The sequence below is a fragment of the Petaurus breviceps genome, unplaced genomic scaffold, assembly GCF_028583685.1.
Source record: "Petaurus breviceps papuanus isolate PSGF00001 unplaced genomic scaffold, PetGlider_PUasm1.0 90822, whole genome shotgun sequence".
In the NCBI taxonomy this organism is placed as follows: Eukaryota; Metazoa; Chordata; class Mammalia; order Diprotodontia; family Petauridae; genus Petaurus; species Petaurus breviceps.
In genome coordinates this window covers 25805399-25827219 of record NW_027187351.1, presented here as the reverse complement: position 1 = coordinate 25827219, position 21821 = coordinate 25805399, and positions in this window count along the sequence as shown.

Sequence of the window (21821 nt, the reverse complement as noted above, 5' to 3'; positions counted from 1 at the left end):
CGTACCTTTGTACTGACTTTTTCCCATTCCTGAAATGCTCGCCCTCCTTCCTTCTCCTTTCCTGGCATCTTTCAAGGTTCATCTTAAATCCTACCATCTGGCAAAAGCCCTGCCTGTTCCCCTCCAGCTGCTAGTGCCTTTCCTTTTGAGATTATCTTCTACTTTGTTTGTGTCTTATATATACCAATGTATGTATGTATCTATGTATGTATGTGTGTGTACACACATATATGTATGTTATATATATATATATATCTAAATACCTACTTATTTTTATGTTGTCTGCATCATTAGATTGTGAACTCATTAAGAGCAAGGACTATATATTTTTTTCCTTTACATACATACAGCACTTAGCATAATGCCTGGTACATAGAGAGCTCTTGTATAAATGCTTCTTGACTTACTAACTGACATTAGGATCAAGTGCATGGGCATGATGATGGCCATTTTCCATAATACTTAAAGTCCTTTTTATTTTCCTTCTAGCTTCAAGGCTATTTTCTAGATCAGTGGTTCTCTAAACCTTTTCAATAATACACCCATATCAATAAAAAAAAAAACAAACACAATTGATTATGTACCCCAAATATGTATGGATATGTACATATATATAGTAAAACATAAAAAAGAAATTTAAAATGATGAGATAAAGAAGAAACAATATTTTATCTTAATCAAGAGTTTACTGAGTAGAGGAGAGTCATGGTCAAACCTGCACTTACAGGGAATAACTTTGATAGCTAAAAGGAGGTTGGATTAGGAGAAGATACTTGGGGAAGGAAGATCAATTAGGAACCTATTGAAATAGTCCCTTTGAAAGGACTTGAGCTAGGATTGGGGCTGTATAAGTATAGAGAAGGGGATAGATATGAGGTGTTATGGAGAAACACAAGATTTGGCACCTGGTTGTATATTTGGGATAAAAGAGAATAAGGAATCCAAGATGGCACCAAGTTGTAAACCTGAGTAACTAGAAGAATGATCTTGCCCCTCCATGGAAATAAGGAATCGGGGAGGGGGCGGGGCATGTAATAAGCTCTGTGTTGAAAAGCACAACCTAACCATGCCAGCTTATCCTCTGAGACTCATTCTATCTCCCTAAAAGTAAAAAGAGGGAAAGAAGGCCTTTATTGACCTATTACTGCCCCTAGAATACAGAGTCTTTGGAGCACCTATCATATCTACAAATTTATCTGCAGGATAAAGATTGAGGTGATGAGAAGGGGAGGAGGGGAGGAGAGGAGAAGGGAATTTTTCCATTAGCATCTGTGTGATTGCTGCTGTGAGTTCTCTGAATGTTCAAATGACAGAAGCTTGGAAGCTTGAATGCAGAGGGAGATTGTAGAGTGGGTGAGTGTTGAGGAAGAAGGATGGGTTTGGTTCTGCTGAAGATAAGTTTCCCACTCAGCTATTACAAGTGGCAGGTGGGATGAGACCTATCTTCCCAACTTCTGATGGGGGAGGCATGCCCCCCTCCCTTCAGAGATTACTAGACAAGATGGTTGAAATTGCAAGACACCTGACCAACAGAGAAGTGGAGAGTTATTGCACATTGAGCCAACAACTTGTATGTAATTTGCTCCATGATGGTTAACTATGCCCAGGAGTCTCTAATTATCATACACTGGAAAGCTGAACCCTTCCCCACCCCCCACATTTTGGTTTTTATTGCCACACTTTCCATTTGTTATTGCTCCTAAAAATACTTGGCTCATTTAATTTTCAAATTCCCAAACAAGTATTTTGCTGAACTTTCAAAAATATCAGATCCACAACTGAGATTTTTTCCAAAATTTTAATTCTTCTTTAGAAATAGGTAATAGCCGGGCTAACTATTATGCCATGGTCCCAAAGTTGTAATTAAGCAGGTCTCTCTCAAAGCAACTGCCTCTATATAAGAGAATTGGTTCTTATTGTTTGACAAAATCCCCCCCAAAAAAACCCTTACATAATTTTTGTCATTTAGTTTACTCAAAAAATTGAAATTACTTATACCATATAGTTAAAGCTCAGTTAACTAAAAACCTACTACCTGAAACTCTCAGCTGTATTATTTGGCTACATTCTATTTTTAGGAGAAGAAAGTTAAAAAAAAATTCAAGGAGTTTAATTTTTTGTTTAAATCCAGGTTACAATAGGGCCATTGCAATTTTAGCCTAATCTTCTAAATATCCTATGTCTGCCTCTACACTATAATCAGAATGATGACCTCAAATACTTCAGGATTATCAAAGAAAGATTCAATTATATTCATTATGTTATACTTAACAAAGACAGAAAAATGGACTAATACATTTTTAAAAGATTTTCAATAGTTGAAACCAAGAGGTTTTTCTTGTTAATCCTGAGTTGACCCGAAAATACAAATCAAACGACACACATCTCTTTCCCTAAACATTTCAATTAATTGAGGTTTTATTGCATATTTTCTCTTACAAAAGTTCTCCTTTATTTCTCAAATGTTGATATCTGTTAGATATTCATTTTATGAAAAACACAAGAGAGCTGTTCATAACAATGAAAACAATAAACAATAAAACTTCATTTGTACTGGACGTAAACCACTCAAAGTGGTGACTTAAAAAAAAAAAAAAGAAACCAAGGTCCAGACTTGTTTTATTGTAGATCACAAAGAAACTTATTTTGCATGATTATATATTGACTGTTTTCCCTACACATCTGTCAATATTTGTGAGGCATTTATTATTTTTGGTCTAATCATTCTGGAAAACAATTTTGAAGGGGAATAAAGGGACTCAAATATCCATTGCCTTTAACCCAGAAATCTTGCAATTAGCCATATGACCTGAGGATGCCCAAAACAGGAAAAAAAAAAAATCCCACATACCAAAAAATATTCCTAGCAGCACTTTTTGGTTTAGTAAAATCAAAAACAAAACTGGAAACAAGGTAGATGCTTATCAGCTGGGAACGCTAAACGAATTGTGAAACAAGAATGTAGTAAAATGGTACTGTTCCCATAAGAAAAGACAAGGAAATGGGGCGGCTAGGTGGCAGGATGAATAGAGCACCGAGCCTGGAGTCAGGACAACCTGAGTTCAAATCCGACCTCAGATACTTACAAAAACTAGCCATGTAACCTTTGGCAAGTCACTTAACCCCAATTGCCCTCCAAAAAAAAGAAAGAAAAGAAAAGACAAGGAATGATAAAGGATTCAGGGAAAAGAAGACTTTATATGAACAGATGCATAGTGAAGTAAATAGGAAGTGGAAAATAATATGCATAGTAAGTACAACAATGTAAACAAAGAAAAACAAAAAACATAATGTAATCATAATGCCCAAGACTGGCCCTAGAGAAATTTGAGAATATATACTCTGTTCTCTCTTTACAAAGATGTTCCCTATATGTATCTGATATTGTGCATACTTGTGTGGGTTGGTTTGCTTAGGCAATTTTTTTCTCTTTTTAATATTTGTTAGAAAAGAATAGTTGGGTAGGTGGAAAGACAGGGTTAGATACAGGACTGGAGGTAATATAAAAACAAAAATCGATAAAAGTAAGATTAATTTTTAAAAAGAATCTATGATATTAATCCACTTATATAGAAAGAAATCCCTCCATGCCTCAGTAGATTAGAAGTAGATTGGACTAGTAGATTAAAAATCCCCCCTAGTCAGAAAAATTCATCATCTGGTGGCTAGCCTTCAGGTAATGAACTGCTCCCAATTAGGGCAGGCTTGTTCTCAGAAGACAAATAGTGCTTCTCTGGGCCCAGCCTTACCAGTGTGGGAGGATCTGCCAGAGATTAGCAAACCATTGGTATAACCTTCAAGAACCAAAGGTGACCTCAATGTCTCAGTGAGGTGCAAGAATAGGACTTTAGTAAACGTTCAGTCACACACAGACTAAAACCAGTTTGAAAAGCAAAAACCTTAATAACAGAAATTTAACTAGTGAATATAATGTGTGACTACAAAATAAGGGGCCCAGTCCCACATGGCAAACACTCTTATTACAAGTCTCTTCTTCTATATAGTTGAATTTTTAAAAATAAAAGTCTCCTCTCTAAGGATATCATACACAATGCAAGCATTATCTTAATCATATAAATACCTTCAAAATATATGTATCCTACCATCATTAGTCATCTGTACAAGGTAATAATTGTGGTCTAAAGCTGATGGTGCAGTAGATAGAGTGCTTGACCTGGAGTCAGGAAGACTCATCCCTGAGTTTAAATCTGGCCTCAAACACTTAGTAGCTGTGTGACCCTGGGCAAGTCACTTAACTCTGTTTTTGCCTCAGTTTCCACATTTATAAAATGAGCCAGAGAGAGAAATGGCAAACCACTCCAGTATCTTTGCCAAGAAAACCCCAAATGGGATCATGAAGAGCTGGTCACAGCTGAAAACTGAACAGCAACAAAGCTTAAAAAGAGAGTATGCCAATTCAGTAGCACAAGGAGGCAATGTTACCACAGTAGTAGGAATAGTAGCAGGAGGAAGAGAAAGAGATAGCATTTTTTTCCTAAATAATATTTTATTTTTTCCCAATTACACATAATGGAAATTTTGAACATTTAACACGTTTAACAGTTTAACACATTTAACAACATTTAACATTTTAAAATTTTCTCACCTCCCTCCCCCACCTGAGACAGTAAACAATTTGATATATGTTATGTTTGTACAATTCTGGAAAACATATTTCCATATTAGGTTGTGAAAGAAGACACAGACCCAAAGGGGAAAAATATCATGAAAAAATAAAAAAAATTAAAAATAGCATGCTTTGATCTGCATTCAGTCTCCATCAGTTCTTTCTCTGGAGGTAGATAGCATTTTTCATCAAGAGTCCTTTGGAATTGTCTTGGATCATTATATTGCTGACAATAGCTAAGTCATTCACAGTTGTTCATCATACAATATTGCTGTTACTATGTACAATGTTCTCCTGGTTCTACTCACTTCACTGAGCATCAGTTTATGTAAATCTTTCCAGTTTTTTCTGAAATCATTCTGCTCATCATTTCTTATAGCACAAAAGTATTCCATCATAATCATTACCATACCTAGATCATCCACTCCCCAATTGATGATCATCTTCTCAATTTCCAGTTCTTTGCCACTACAAAAAGAGTTTTTCTCTTTCTTAAAAAAATCTCTTTGGGATACAGACCTAATAGTGATTTTCCTGGATCAAAGGGTATGCACATTTTTATAGCCCTTTGAGCATAGTTCCAAATTGCTCTCTAAAATGGTTGGATCAGTTCAAAACTCCTTCAACAATGCATTATTTTCCCACATCTCCAACATTTGTTATTTTCCTTTTCTGTCATATTAGCCAATCTGATAGGTGTACGGTGGTAAGTAGAGGTAGTATTTGTACAGGGCCTACTTACTATGTGCAAGGCACTGTGCTAAGCAGTTTACAAATATTGTCTCATTTGCTCCTCTTCCTTGGGGATAGATACTATTATTATCCTCATTTTATAGTTGAGGAAACTGAAGCAAACAGAGGTTGAGGGCCTTCCCTGCAGTCAACTTGATTTTAACTCAGGTCTTCCTGACTCATATTTCAATAGCACTTTAATACTTTTAAACAATATTCTTTACAAAAATCTTTGGAGACAGCATTATTATTACCATTTTACAGATGAGTCACATGAGGCCTAGAGGCACTTAGGTGATGAAATAAATACTACTGGTTTGGGACACAGGAAGACCTGAACTTAGATCCTGCCTCAGATATGTAACCTGAGCAAGTCACTTAACTGCTCCCAAACTCAGTTTCCTCATCTGAAAAATGGAAACAATAATAGCACTTATCTCTTGTTGTAAAGATCAGATGAATTAATCTATGTAAAGTGCTTTGCAAACCTTAAAGTGCTATATAAATGCTATTCTAATTTATTTTCCAGAGTTCCACAGCTAGCAAGTGCCAGAGTTTGAACCTGAACCCAGGTTCTCTATGTCCAGTGATCAGTTTTTTTTCCCCCCCATTACCCTGTTTCTACAATCACGAGGACAGAAAATTATCTTAGGGTAGGAATACAGCTGCTATTGTGAACTGCCCTCACTCAGGCATATCTTCCTCTGGCCCTTGGCCATCTTATAAAATGAGAGTAGCCCAGGCTTCTGGCCAGGTATTTACTAAACCTTCCCTTATACTATATGACTGTGTGGAGAGATGGAAAGACAGGAGAGCCAGGTGGGCTTTCTCTGTGACACAGCAGGGCAGTCCTGAGGAGATGATTTCTTGGGTAGCTTTTACAGGGCGTCTAATTTTCAGTTATGTTGCCTGAGGAGGCAGTCTTATGCTTTGAACTATAGTAATAATAATGCCTAGTATTTATTTCATGCTGCAAGGTTCACAATTAAAAGGAATTCATATTTGACCCTCACAATGCCACATCCAAAGCATTCGCTATTGCTATGCCTACTTTATGCCTATTTTAGTGATGATGCTAAGACTCAGAGAGGTTATGACTTGATCAGGATTCTGAGGCAGGATTCAAACTTGGGTCTTCTTGACTCCAAGTCCAGCACTCGACCCATTGTGCCCACTTGGCTACAGAAACTGCTGTACTGTAAGCAGCTTAAGGTCCCTGGAACAAAATATACTGAAAGACCTGGTGGTAATGACGCTTGTCACAAGGTCAGTAATCCTTGTAACCAGTAATCCTTGGTGTCACCTCCTGAGTCTATGCTCTTCAGTCAGCCTCTGTCAAAGGAAGCAGGATCCTGGCAGTCTTTCATGTATTTATTACCATTTTGTATTAAGAGTTATAGGACTGGGGAGGGAAGAAGGGAGAGAATTTATAGCTCAAATTTTTGAAAACAAATGTAAAAAATTGTTTTTATATGTAACTTGGAAATAAGATATACAGGCAATGGAGTAGAGAAATCTTATCTTGCCCTGAAAGAAAATAAGGGGTAAGAGGATAAGAGGGGGGGAGGGGCGTGATAGAAGGGAGGGCAGACTGGGTGAAGGGGTAATCAGAATGCATGCCATCTTGTGGTGGGGGGAGGGGAGAGATGGGAAGAAAATTTGGAACTCAAAATCTTGTGGAAATGAATGTTGAAAACTAAAAATTAATTATTTAAAGTACTAAAAAGAAAAAAGAAAAGAAAGGTTGCCAAGCCCTGTGCTAAAATCAGGAATAAACCACGTGTTACCTTGAACTTTCAGATTCCTGGTTCCATGAATAAGTAAAGGAAGTAAAGATTTACATGATCTGGCCAATGAGCCCTAGATGGAGTCAGGAAGACTTGAGTTAAAATCCTACTTCAGACACTTAACTAGCTTTGTGACCCTGGGCAAGTCATGTAATCTTTGCCTCAGTGTCTTTATTATGAAGTGAGGATAATGATAGCACCTGGTTTATAGGATTGTTGTGAATATTAAATTATGCAATGCATGTTAAAAAAAAAAGTCATGGGACTCTTTTTAGTTAACTTATTTACATAAGTATTTATTTATATATAAGTAGTCGCTAGTGACAGAGCATTACAATAACAACTGCCAGAATTATAGCCAGAGAACATTCCAGCTATAAGGAAGTAACTCAGAGGCTAGAATGCTGGGCCTGGAGTCAAGAAGACCTGAGTTCAAATCTGACTTCAGACATTTACTAGCTGTGTGATCCCTAGGCAAGTTAACTTACCCTCTGTTTCCCTCAGTTTCCTCACCTATAAAATGGAGCTGATAATATCACCCACCTCCCCAGGTTTGTTATGAGGTTCAAATGAGACAATAATTGCTAGATGCATAGGAGAGTGCCTGGCACAAAGCAGGTATTCTATAAATGTTAGTTATTGTTATTATTACGCCAATGTCCTCACTTTCCAGATGAGGAAAATGAGGCTCAGAAAGGTTACATGACTTACCCAAGGTCACACACTGTCACAATTAAAAGCTCAGTGTAATATAATGCCAAGGAAAGGCAACTTCCCAAGGTTCAAAATACCAGCATAGGTGCTCTCCATTTTATTCAGTGACAAACCAAGAACAGAGAAGATCAAAACATGGCATCATTCAAAATACAGCATTTACTAAGGGTGATTAAATAATCTCCAAGTATTTCCCCACCCCTGGACCTTCCAATCATTCCATCAATTACAAAGTCCCTGTTCTAAATACTACTCCACCCCTAGGCTGTACCTTCATTTAGTCCACCACAAAGCCCCTCTTCTCAAATGGAGATTAGTTTCCAAACATAAGTAAAGTACATTCATTTGCTCAACCATAGAACACAAAAAGGTCAAAAGTTCCCCACCCCTGGATCACAATTGAATCTACCCCAGAGTTACAACAAGTTTAAGCACAGCACTTAATACCCAAATGGAGGTCTTTTCTTCATCTTGACATAAGGAAAGTTCTCAGCAATCTTAGTTCCTGGGGAGACAAGGCTTAGCAAGGCCACAAGATACATTGCCAGTCCCTTTATTAATTCATCCTCTGTCTGTAGGACAGTCCTAGAACCCCTGAAAACATTAGCAAAACCCTCTCCCAGGATTTCTGTAAACATACAACAAGAAAATCCTTCTTCAGGGCTTCTGAACCAACAGAAAGGTTCCCAGACCCCTGCAACAACAGCACTGTCCTTCACCAGTGGACAGTATTCACTCTGTCTGCAGGACAGTCTCCAGACCCCTGCAACAAAGCACTGTCCTTCACCAGTGGACAGTATTCACTCTCTGTATGCAGGACAGTCTCAAGAGCTCTTAGCCAACAGCCAGGTTCCAGGACTTCTTCAACAGGACTGTCTTTCACCAGTGGACAAATCTGGCAAAACAACATCAAAACAGACAGACAAAGTACCAGCAAAACAGCCATGTCTCCTCAGTCCTTGGCAGCTCAGGGGGCAGGTCTCAAAAGTCCAGGGCAATTCAAAGTGTCCTCCAGCAATCCTTCTCAGTCTCTCTCTGCCTCCACGAGGTGCTGCTTCCAGAAAGTTCTTCTGCCTCTCTCTTGTCTCTCCAAATCTACATCACCAGCTCCTCCCAGTTCAGGACTCTCTTTTCACATCAACAAGTCCATCCCACAGGTGGGATTAACAAGCTCTGGGTTTTAACACAATCAATTTGAAAAACCAAGCCAATACAGGGGAATCTTTAAATGCCATTACTATCACACTCAGCTTTTCTGATTCCCAGATTTATGCTCATTTTACTACATCTGTTCCAGGCAAGCAACATCCATCTCGGAACAATAAAACAAAAACAAGAAGGTGATAGTGCTGACTAATTGATGCCATCTATTCTCAAAATACCCATTTTAGGGCAGGAATTCATAACCTATTTTGAAAATAGGGAGACTGGAACACAAAGAAGTTATGCTTTGGTCAAAACATAAGAATAAATAGGTCAAAAGAAGAAAAGAAAATACAACAATCATATGAAATGTTAGCAAGCTAAGAGAAGAGACATACACTGTTGGCTGTTGGTGGAGCTGTGAATTGGCAATAGTTTAAATGAAAAAAAAAACATTCAAATGAAGCAAAATACTAGTTAAGATGAAGAAATACTCTGCCCTCCTTTTATTGGAAAGGTGGAGAGCTATGGGTGTGAAATGTCACATGCTCTGTCAGACACGATCGTTGTTAATAGTTTTGCTTGACAGTTTTTCTTCTTTATGAGGGAAGACTGACTAGATGGTGGTGAAAGGGAGTGTATCCAGAAATGACTGTGACATTAAAACAAAAGGCAACAATAAACCTTTTTTAAAAATAAGAAATCATACTTAGAATCAGGAAGTCAAAGGTTCTCTCCATGTTTGACTATTAAACCTGGGTACAATTTTACCCAGTGCAGTTTAGAAGGTGGAAGATAGAAAACAGCATCTCCAGCCTTTCTATGAAATTTGTCATTTTCATGGGTGGTTTCTTAAAGTGTTCCTCAGAGCATGTGAGTGATAAGGAAGGGATCCAAGTGAACAAATCTTGTGTGAAACATAAATAAATCATAGTCAACTTCAGAGTCACTGCTGATTCAAAAGAAACTATCGTTTTGGCTAGAAAGAAGCTATTTTATTTGAGTAACCTCACATAAAACTGGGGGGAAGGAACTTGGCAAGCTTTATTATTTATATACTTTGGGTTTTTAATACACAGTTATATTTTAGTAATACCTGTAGTCAACAATTCAGTAAGTAAGCAATTCAGTATACATTTATTAATGGATTATGTGCTTACTTGTGTAAGGGATGGTTCTGAGACAGATATGAAAGTAAATGAAATATAATCCTGTCCTCACAGAATTAATCAATCAACAAGTTTATGTTAAGTAACTCCTACATTATAAGTACTGTGTTAAGTACTAAGGATGTAAAGTTAAGACAATAATTATTATTGTCAATAATCATCATCATAATGACAATATTTATATAATACTTAAAAGTTTTGAAAAGCATGTTAGTTTTAAATATTTTCTCATTTGATCCTCACAACAACCCTGGGAGGTAGATGTTATTATTGTCCCCATTTTATAGTTGAGGAAAATGAGGGAGACAAAGAATAAGTGACTTGCCCAAGGTCACACAGCTACTAATTTTGGGCAGAATTTGAACTCAGGTTCTTTCTGACTTCATGTCCAATGCTTCCTACCTTCAAGGACTTTATTATTCCAAAAGAGGAAATTGGGGGAGTACAATACAAGTAAGCATAAAAACAATGAGAACTCAGAGAAGGAGGAAATCACTTCTGGTTGGGCATTACCAGGAAAGGTTTTCATGTGCTAGAGCTAAAAGAAATGGATCTCAACAGAAAGAAATGGAAAAACGGGTGTATAAATCCCAGAACAGAACATGATCAAAGGAGTAGAGACAAGAGCGCAGGGACATTCAGGGCTGACTGGAAGATAGTTTATATGAAGAATAATGATTAGATAAGGAAACTGAACTTTAGTCTATAAGGCACTGAATGCCATGTTAAAGGGTTTTAACCTAGGAGAGGAATGAAGACTATGGAACAAGTGAAGGTTTTGGATCAGTGGAATGTTTAAATAAGACCTGTACAATATGGATCATTCGCCAGTCAAGTGAAGGACAGACTGAAGAAAGAGAGATTGGAGGAGGGAAGGCTATCAGGAGTCTTATTGGAATGGTCTAAGCATAAAGTAATGAGAACCTGAACTAGGGTGGTTATAGCAGGAATGGACGTGAGAAATATTGCAGGGGCTGAATAGGCAGCTGATTGGATGAAAGAGGGAAGGGTCAAGTTTAATTCAACATTTACTGAGTACTTGCTATGTGTTAAAGCATTGTTGCAGGCACAGGAGGCAAAAACTAGAACAGAACTGTCCCTGTCCTCAAGGTGCCGATATTATGGTGAGGGGAAATAACAGGCAAACAAATAAGTAATTGCAAAGTATATACCAAGTAATTTCAAGAGGGAAACAGTACTTTTGGAAAGGCCTTGTGTAGAAGATGGGTTTCTTTTTTATTTGAGCTTTGACAATCTTTTTTTTTCTTGAACTTTTTTTTTTGGCTTTTTGGAGGGGAGAAGGCAGGACAATTGGGGTTATGTGACTTGCCCAAGGTCACACGGCTAAGAGGTGTGTCAACGTGTCTGAGGCCAAATTTGAACTCAGGTCCTTCTGACTCCAGGGCCAGTGCTCTATTCACTGTGCCACCTAGCCACCCCTTGAATTTCTTTAGTATTTTATTTTTCCCCAGTTACATGTAAAAATAATTTTTAATATTTGTTTTTATAACTTTGAGTTCCAAATTCTCTCCCTTGCTCCCTTCCAATCCTCCCCCCATTGAGAAGACAAGCAATTAATTATAGGTTATGTATGTGTAATCATGCAAAACATTTCCATATTAGTCATATTGTAAAAAATATATATAACATAGATCAAAATAAAGCCTCAAAAAGAGTAATAAAGTAAAAAAAAATTATGCTTCAATTTGTATTCAGACACCAGCAGTTCTTTCTCTGGAGATGGACAGCATTTTTCATCATAAGTCCTTCAAAGTTATCTTGGATATTGTAATGCCAAGAATAGCTAATTCATTCACAGTTAATCATCTCATGATATTTCTGTTACTTGATGTCCACAGTACGCTTTACTTGCATCAGCCCATGTAAGTCTTTCCAGGTTTTTCTGAGAACATCCTGCTCATCATTTCTTATACTACAACAATATTCCATCATAATCACATACCACAATTTGTTTAGCCATTCCTGCATCCCCTCAATTTCCAATTCTTTGCCACCAGAAAAGAGACACTTATAAATATTTTTGTATGTATGAGTCCTTTTCCTTTTTGTTTGTTTATCTCTTTGGGATACAGACCTAGTAGTGGTATTGCTAGGTCAAAGGGTATTCGTGGTTTTATATCCCTTTGTGCATAGTTCCAAATTGCTCTATAGAATGGTTGATTCAGTTCACAACTCCATCAATAGTGCATTAACGTCTCACTTTTTCCCACATCCCCTCCACCATTTATCTTCCTTTTCTGTCTTATTGGCCAGTGTAATAGGTAAGAGGTAGTACCTCAAAATTGTTTTAATTTGCATTTCTCCAATTAGTAGTGAGTTAGAGCATTTTTTTTATATGGCTATAGATAGCTTTGATTATTTCATATAAAAATTGTTCATATCCTTTGATCATTTATCATTTGGGGGATGGTTCTTATTTTTAAAAATTTTACTCAGTTCTCTATACATTTGAGAAATGACACCTTTATCAAAAAAGTTTTTCACAGTCACTGTTGCTAACTGCATTTCCCTTCTTCCTATCCCCCCATTTTTATTATTCTCTCATCTTTTACCTTGTCCCTCCTCAAAAGTGTTATGCTTCTGTCTACCCCCTCTTCTAATCTGCCCTTCTTTCTATCACTCCCACGCTTCTCTTATCTCCTTCCCCTCATACTTCCTCATAAGTTAAGATAGATTTCTAGACCAAATTGAGTATGTATGTTATTCCTTCCTTGAGCCAATTCTGATGAGAGTAAGGTTCATTCACTCCTTCTCACCTCCACCATCTTCCCCTCCAATGTAAAAGCTTTTTCTTGCCTCTTTTATGTGAGATAATTTGCCCCATTCTATCTTTCTCTTTCCTTTTCTCCAAGTGCATTCCTCTCTCACCCTTTAATTTTATTTTTTAAAATATCATCCCTTCATATTCAACTCACACCTGTGTCTTCTGTCTATATACATACATACATATATATACATACTCCTTCTAACTGCCCTAATAATGAGAAAGTTCTTAGGAGTTACAAGTACGATCTTCCCATGTAGGAATGTAAAGTTTAAACTTGTTAAGTCCCTTATAATTTCTCTTTCCTGTTTACCTGTTCATGCTTTTCTTAAGTCTTTATTTGAAAGTCAGATTTTCTGTTTAGCTCTGGTCTTTTCATTAAGAATACTAGGAAGGGGGTGGCCAGGTGGCGCAGTGAGTAAGAGTGCCGGCCCCAGAGTTGAGAGACCCGGAATCAGTTCCGACCTCAGATACTTAACACCCACACAAAATTACTGGCCATGTAACCTTGAGCAAGTTACTTAACCCCAATTGCTTAAAAAAATACTAGAAACTCTTCTATTTCTTTGAATACCCATTTTCCCCCCTGAAGGTTTATACTTAGCTTTGCTGACTAGGTGATTCTTGGTTGTAATTCTACCTCTTTTGCCCTCCAGAACATCATATTCCAAGTTCTCTGATCCTTTAATGTAGAAGCTGCTAAATTTAGTGTTATCCTGACTGTAGCTCCACAATACTTGAGCTGTTTCTTTCTGGGTGGTTGCAATATTTTCTCCTTGACCCAGGAGCTCTGGAATTTGGCTATAATAATCCTGGGAGTTTTCATTTGGGGATCACTTTCAGGAGGTGATCTGTGGATTCTTTCAATTTCTATTTTACCTGCTGGTTCTAGAATATCATGGCAGTTTTCCTTGATAATTTCTTGAAAGATGATGTCTAGGTTCTTTTTCTGATTGTGGCTTTCAGGTAACCCAATAATTTTTAAATTATTTCTACTGAATCTGTTTTCCAGGTCAGTTGTTTTTCCAGTGAGATATTTCACATTGTCCTCTATTTTTTCATTCTTTTAGTTTCATTTTATTGTTTCTTGATTTCTCATAAACTTATTACCTTCCAACTGGTCAATTCTAATTTTTAAGGAATTATTTTTTTCAGTGAGTTTTTGTTCCCCCTTTTCCATTTATTCAATTCTACTTTTTAAAGAGTTCTCAACAGTGAATTTTTGTTCCTCTTTTTCTGTTTGGCCAATTCTGCTTTTTAAGGCATTTTTCTTCTCATTTACTTTTTGTACCTCTTTTTACCATTTGGCCTAGTCTGTTTTTTTAAGGTGTTATTTTCTTCAGTATTTTTTGTGTCTTCTTTACAAAGAGCTGTTGACTCCTTTTTCATTATTTGCTTGCATCACTCTCATTTCTCTTCCCAATTTTTCCTCTACCTCTCTTACTTGATTTTCAGAATTCTTGTTGAGCTCTACCATGACCTGAGATCAATTCATATTTTTCTTGGAGGCTTTGAATGTAGGAGCTTTGACTTTGTTGTCTTTTTTTTATTTTTTTTAAAGCAATCAGGATTAAGTAACTTGCTCAAGGTTACACAGCCAGTTATTTCTGGGTGTGGTGCTAAGTATCTGAGCCCAGATTTGATCCAGGTCATCCCGACGCTGGAGCTGGTGCTCTTACTCACTGAGCCACCTGGCCGCCCCTAAGCAATTGGGGTTAAGTAACTTGCTCAAGGTTACATGGCCAGGTGTTTCTGGGTGGGTGCTAAGTGTCTGAGCCCAGGATTCAATCTCCAGGTCATCTCGACACTGGACACTCTTACTCGCTGTGCTACTTGGCCGCCCCAACTTTGTTGTCTTCTTCTGAGTGTTTGTTTTGATCTTCCTTGTCACCACAGTATCTTTCTATGGTTTGAATTTTTTCCTGTTGTTTGCTCAGGTTCCCGGCCTATTTATTGACTTTTAACTCTTTGTTAAAGTAGGGCTGTGTTTCCAGTGTGGAAGGCGCACTGTCACAAGCTTCATGGGTTTTGTGCAGCTATTCTCTTTTTTTTTTTTTAATATATTTTTTTTCATTTTTTTTTTTTTTTGCTTTTTGGAGGGGGAAAGGTCAGGCAATTGGGGTTAAGTGACTTGCCCAAGGTCATACAGTGAGTTTTTGTGTTAAGTGTCTGAGGCCAGATTTGAACTCAGGTCCTCCTGACTCCAGGGCTGGTATTCTATTCACTGAACCACCTAGCCACCCTGTGCAGCTATTTTCAAAGATACTTTTAGGAACCTGTAAGTTTTCATTTCTCCCAAGGTGACATGGTCTAAGGAAAGGCATTTACTACTTTTCTGGCCTGTGCTCTGGTCTTTGATCGACCACAATCATTCTTTTCTGCCCTGTGAAGAGGGTCCCTGTTCCACTGTAGCCACAGTCTCTGGTGTGCAATAGGCCACTCTGGGACTTCCACCCAGGACTGCAACCTGGATCTGAGTATGGGCAAAGCAACAGAGTCCTGCCTTGGTGCTAAAAAAGAGACCCCTGTAATCTCCTTCTGATCAGTTGTTTGACCACCTTACCATCTGTGGACTGAGAACTCCAGAAGTAGCTGTTGCCACTGCTGATTCAGTGACTCCCAAGGCCTGCTCCTGCTTTGTTGGGCCCTGGTCTGTGCTGGTATAGCCTGCATTGACCTGTGCTCCACTCTCACCCTGGTGCAACAGACCTTTCCTGCTGAACTTGTAAATTCTTCTAGGCAGGAAAATTATTTCACCCCATCTTTTGTGGGTTCTGCTGCTCCAGGAATTGTTTTATGGCATTATTTAAAGGTCTTCAAAAGGGTTTTGGGGAGAGCTCAGGTGAGTTGCTTGCCTTCTGTCTGCCATCTTGGCTCCCCTTCTTAGAAGATAGCTTCTGAGTGCTACTTTGAAGAAAGCTAAGGTGTCAAGCATGTTTCCAAGGTTCTTAAATCTTAGTGATTGGAAGAATGGTGGTATCATTAACAAAAATAGGAAAATCAGGAGAAAAACAAAATGTGATAAATAAATATCTTTGGACATTTGAGTTTGAGGTGACAGCAGGACAATTAGGTAAAGAAAGCTGACCTTCCAATGCAGGTCCAAAACTCAAAGTATGGGGTGGAATTGATCATGAAGATTTGAACATTATCTATCTAGAGATGGCAGACGAATTCATGAGAGTGGTTGAAATTGCCAAGGGAAAATGAGAAAAAAGGAAGCTCAAGAGAGGGCCTGGGGAAACCCTACACCAAGGGGAGCAGAATAAAAAAGGCTTCCAGAAGGAGACCCTAGAGATTAGATTGGCAGGAGAAAAAACAGAATATTCAATTAGTATGAAAGCCAAAAGAGGAGAGATCAAATCATGCAAAGAGGTTAAAGAGAATGAGAACTAAGAAATGGTCATTAGATTCACTGATAAACATTTCAGTAGATTGGGGGGGGGAGTTAAATTGCCACATGTTGAAAAAACAGGTAGTGAATAATTCATTTTCCTCATCTAAATTATTCAGAGAATCATATTATTATTCCATTTTATAGATGAGGGAATTGAGGCAGACAGAGATTAAGTGATTTACCCAGGGTCACATAGCTAGAGATCTAGAGTCAGGTCTTCCTACTCCACATCCTGTACTTCGTACCCTCTTAGAGCCAACAGTTCCAACAGAGAAGATCAGAGAGGTGCAACATAAATAAGTATAAACAGTGTAGAATGTGGCATAATAAAGGTCAGAACTGGAAAGAGCCTTGAAGATCCTAAGTTCAACCCTTTCATTCATAGAGGAGAAAACCATGGTCCAGAGATCAAAAATAACTAGCCCAAGTAAATCAATGACAAAGTAAAGGTTAACCTAGATATCTTCACTCCAAATCCAGGGCTCTTTTGGCAGGGAAATGGAAGAGAAAAATCGGATGATACTTCAAGAAGAAGCAGCATTGAAGAAAATGCTGGGAACTTTTTTAAGTATTAGGAACCCTGAGCAGGTTTGTAGGAAGATAGAAATTTGCTGATGGAGAGGCAGAGATTGAAAGATATCAGAGAAAGAAGGGATGATCATTGGAGTAAATTCCTTAAGGGGACAGGAGGGAGAAGGATTAAGGGCACAAGTAGAGGGATTGGCTACCTTTTCTGCTGCAACTGGAAGAAGGAAAAATTAAGTGAGGGTATAGAAAAGTTTTATGGGTTGGAAGAAAGTTGAGGACACTGAAATATAATGGCCTCAATCTCCTTAGTAAAATAGGAAGTGAAGTGAGCAGCTTCAACCAAAAATATCTGAAACCAAAAGGTTGGTTTGAGATATTGGAGGAAAATAGAAAAGCTTTGAAAGAGACATTGTGGAGAATGAGAAAAGGAGCTGATAAAAGATAACTAAGGGAAGGGTAGGCAACGAAGTGAATAGAGCACTGGCCCTGGAGTCAGGAGGACCTGAATTCAAATCCAACCTCAGACACTTAACACTTTCTAGCTGTGTGACCTTGGGCAAGTTAATTAACCCCAATTGCCCTGCCCTGCCCCCTCCAAAAAGCAAAAAACAAAAATGACCAAAAGGAGTACTAGACAGAAGCAAAGGTCTTGCTAAAATAACAAAGCAGGAATTTGTAGTAGATTCTAACAGCAAAATTCCCTACTTTCTTCCAGCCATGCCAGACAGCCTTTTAATGGATTCAGAGAAGGTAAGAGGTAGGAAAAGCTGCTGGGGAAGTTGTTGGCTTTGGGCAAACCTGGGAGGCCCAATGTGCAAAGGAGATTTCAATGTAGGATTGAGCTATAAACAATAGGGAAAACAAGGCTAAATGAGGTTTGAGGATTAGGAAGGCAAAGCCATAAACCAAGGAAATGAGGAATTATTGGGGGTGGAGTATGACTGATCAGGAATCCCAGAATTTTAGAGGTGGATGGGGAACTCAAAGTTTCTCTAGTTCAGCCTGTACTCAAAAGGAATACTCCATTGTAACATGCCTAATAAGTGCTTATTCAGGCTCTCTGCTCAAGGACCCTCAATAAGGGGAAACCTAGCACCTGTTAAGGAAGCACTTTACACTCTGGAATGGTTTTATTTGTTTGAAAGTTGTTTTGGTTTTTTTTCTGACGCCAAATTTAAATTTTGCCTCCGTTCAGTTTCTATTCGTTGTTCCCAGTCCTAGGGTCAAAGGAATCATTCTCAAACATCCTTCAAATGACAATCTTCCAAATACTTGAATATAACTTATCATGCACCTCTCCCTATAAGGAAAGCTGAGTACCACAGAATCGAAGTTTCAAATTGTGGTACTGGAGAAGACTTTTGAAAATACCTTGGACAGCAAGGAGGTCAAATAAGTCAATACTCAAAGAAATTAATTCAGACTATTCACTGAAAGTCAAATACTGAAGCTGAAGCTTAAAGACTTTAACCACATAATGAGAAGATGGGACTTATTGGAAAAGACCCTGATAAGTTCTAGGAAGAAGAAGGAGTAAGTCAGAAATTTCTAGGCTTTCCAGATTTCCTCCACAAACAGACAGAAAATTGTCACAAAATGAAAATAGAACAACAAAAATAAAGGGGTAAAGCAGGTGTCCTCCTTGAAAGGACCTCCAGGAGATAAGGTTTGGTCTGAATGAAATGTAAACACACGTCTAAACCAACTTCACTGAATCAACAAACAGTAGGCCCTGAAGGAAGCAGACTAGGCTTCAAGAAATTTCACCTCTGGAACTTTCACCTCACTAACTTTTACCTCACAAACTTTCATCTAAAGAACAAAAGATTCTGAGTAAGGGAAGATTAAAGGACCCCCTGCTGTTTCTAGAAGCCAGGTTTAGCATGCTCACCAGACTTGATCCTGGCTGTAGGTGAAGAGTGAGCACAGGCCATGGGTGCTTTACCATAGGGAGCAAGAACATTTTCAGGACAGCCTGGCCGGGGGACCTAACTAAGGCTTAGGAGAGCCTGAGAAGAGTCCCTAAGAGACCCCAGATAGAATTCAGAAAATAACAGTAAGGAGGACCTGAGGCCTAGGGCAACATTACCCACAACTTGAGATTAAAACTTGATTATAATAATATTAAGCTGCTAAAAATAAAATAAGACAAATTAAAATAAAAATGAATAAGCAAAGGAAAGAGAATCTGACTATTGATAGCTACTTTGGTGTAAAAGAAGTTGTGTGTTCATATTCAGAGGAAGATAGTGAGGCAAAAAAAAAAAAACATTCCTACCCTAAAGAATAACATCAAATGGTCACAAGTTCAAAAAGAAATCTTGGAAGAACTTGAAAAGCAATTCAAAAATTAAATAAGAGGGGGCGGCCAGGTGGCGCAGTGAGTGAGTGCCAGCCCCAGAGCTGGGAGACCTGGGAACGGTTCTGGCCTCCGATACTTGGCACCCACACAAAAATAACTGGCTGTGTAACCTTGAGCAAGTTACTTAACCCCGATTGCTTTAAAAAAAAAATCAAATAAGAGAAAATGAGGAAAAACAGAAAAAAAATGAAAGCAATTCAAGAAAATTATGAAAATAAAGTTAAACAATTGTAAAAAGATACAAAATTGTAAGGAAGAATATTTAAAAAGGTAGTTGGTGAAATAGGAGTAGAACTCAAGAGAATTCAAGAATCAAATAAGAGTGAATGAGGAAAAAAATAGGAAAAGACCTGATGTGGGGAAAGATTAAAGGTAAAATGAAAAGGTGAGACAGAGAATGAGATGGATAGATAGTATCAGGGAAACAATGAAATGAACTTGGACAGACTTCTAGAGAGATAGAGGATAGAAGGGCCTGGAGTACTATGGTTCATGGGGTCACAAAAGGTCAGATACGACTGAATGACTCAACAACAGCACACCCTTCCTACTCCCAATCTTCTCTTCTCCAAGCTAAACATTCCCAGTTCCTTCAACCAATCCTTACTTGACATGAACTCAAATGTTCTTCACCATCCAGTTGCCCTGCTCTGGACACACTCCAGACAATTATCTCCTTATACAGTGGCAGCCAGAACTGAACAAAAATCTACAGATCTGGCCTGATCAGGGAAGAATACAGAGGGACTATCCTCTCCTTAATCCTGAAAGCTATGCCTATCTCTTTTCAGACTAAGTAGCCAGGCAATTGAAGCCAGAATGGGAATGATTGAATGGGGGTGGGGAGAGAATTGGGAGCAGTCAAATGCCTGGAAATCCCAAAAAGATTAAAGAGTAGATTAGGTAGGAACAAAGAAATAGGAAGAGCAGAAGGAAAGGAGATTGCTGTTTCCATCAGAGGTGGGAATTCCAAACTATGATATAATATTGAATAGGACATTTATAGCCATTGGAAAATTAGGGGAAGCCCTAAAGACAAAAAGAGCATATATTTAAAAATATAGACCACCACAATGGTGAGAACTTGGTTTATATCTGAAAACTACAGCTTTGATGCCTATGTTATTGGACATATTTAAGAAATTTTGTGACATCATTCTGACTAATGTGAAACTCAAATCTAAGGAGCTATATTAAAAAATCAGTCAGCAAGTATCTGTCAGCCAAACAATAAACATTATTATTATTATTATTATTATTATTATTATTATTACAAATCTACTGTACTGTGTGCCTGGCATTGTGCTAGGTGCTGAGATATAAATGCTAAGAACAAAACCTTACTCTCAAGGAGCTTACATTCTAATAAGGGAGACAACAAATATACATACAGAGAGAGAGAGAGAGAGAGAGAGAGAGAGAGAGAGAGAGAGAGAGAGAGAGAGAGAGAGAGAATAAATATAAAGAGACCAACACAAATAAACATAAAATAAAAACAAGATTGCTAAGGAAATAGCAGTTGCACTGGGATCAAGAAAGGCTTTATATAGAAGTATCTACTCTATGTCAAGTGGGATGTAGGAGATGGGGGTACAAATACAAAAATGAAACAGTCCCTGCCAATAAAAATCACATTTTCTAATAGAGAAAACAAAACGTGTGTGTGTATACATACCAATACATATATGCATGCATACACACATAAACATAGATATACATATGTGAATGTACATATATGTGTGTATACATACACACTATGAAGATACAACATCAGAGTGGATGAGACCAGGTTGTGAAGAGCTACCTTCCAAATGGAATGGTTTATATATGATCCAAGAGCTAATTTAAAAAGCACTAGAATTTACTGAATAAGGAAATGACATGTTCAGGCCTGTGCTTTAGGAAAATCACTTTGGAGGATGTATAGAGGATGGATTAGAGCAAAGAGTGACTTGTGGAAGGCAGACCAGTTAGAAGGTTCCTACACTAATCTAGGCAAAGGTGATGAGAACCTGAACTAGGAATGTGATTTTGAGCAGAATGAAGTGGATGGAGAAACAAACAAGATTTTGCAACTGATTAGATACGTTGGATGATGAAGAGTGAAGAGCCAAGGATGGCATCAAGGCTGTGAACCTGGGTAACTTGAACGATAGTGGTGCCCTTGATGGTAATTAAGAAGTCTGGAAAATGGGTGGGTTTAGGGGAAGAGATGATGAGTACCATTTTGGACATGTTGAGTTTGAGAAGTCATTTAGTTCAAAATATCCAGTAGGTAGCTGGTGATATGGGAATAGAACTCAAGAGAGAGACTGAAGCTGGGTATACAGATCTGAGAGTCATCTGGTTAGAAAGGATCACTGAAGCCATGAAAACTGTTGAGGTCACAAAGTGACAATATAGAGAACAATAGAAGAGGGACTGTGATAGAGCTCTGGGGCAAAGGATTCCAAGCAAGTGCAGAAAAGAGCAGTGTCATGAAAATCCAAATAGGAAAAAATTTCCAGGAAGAGAATTTGGTTACCAGAGTCAAATAACATAGAGGTCAAGAAGGATCAGGATTTGATTTAAAGGCCG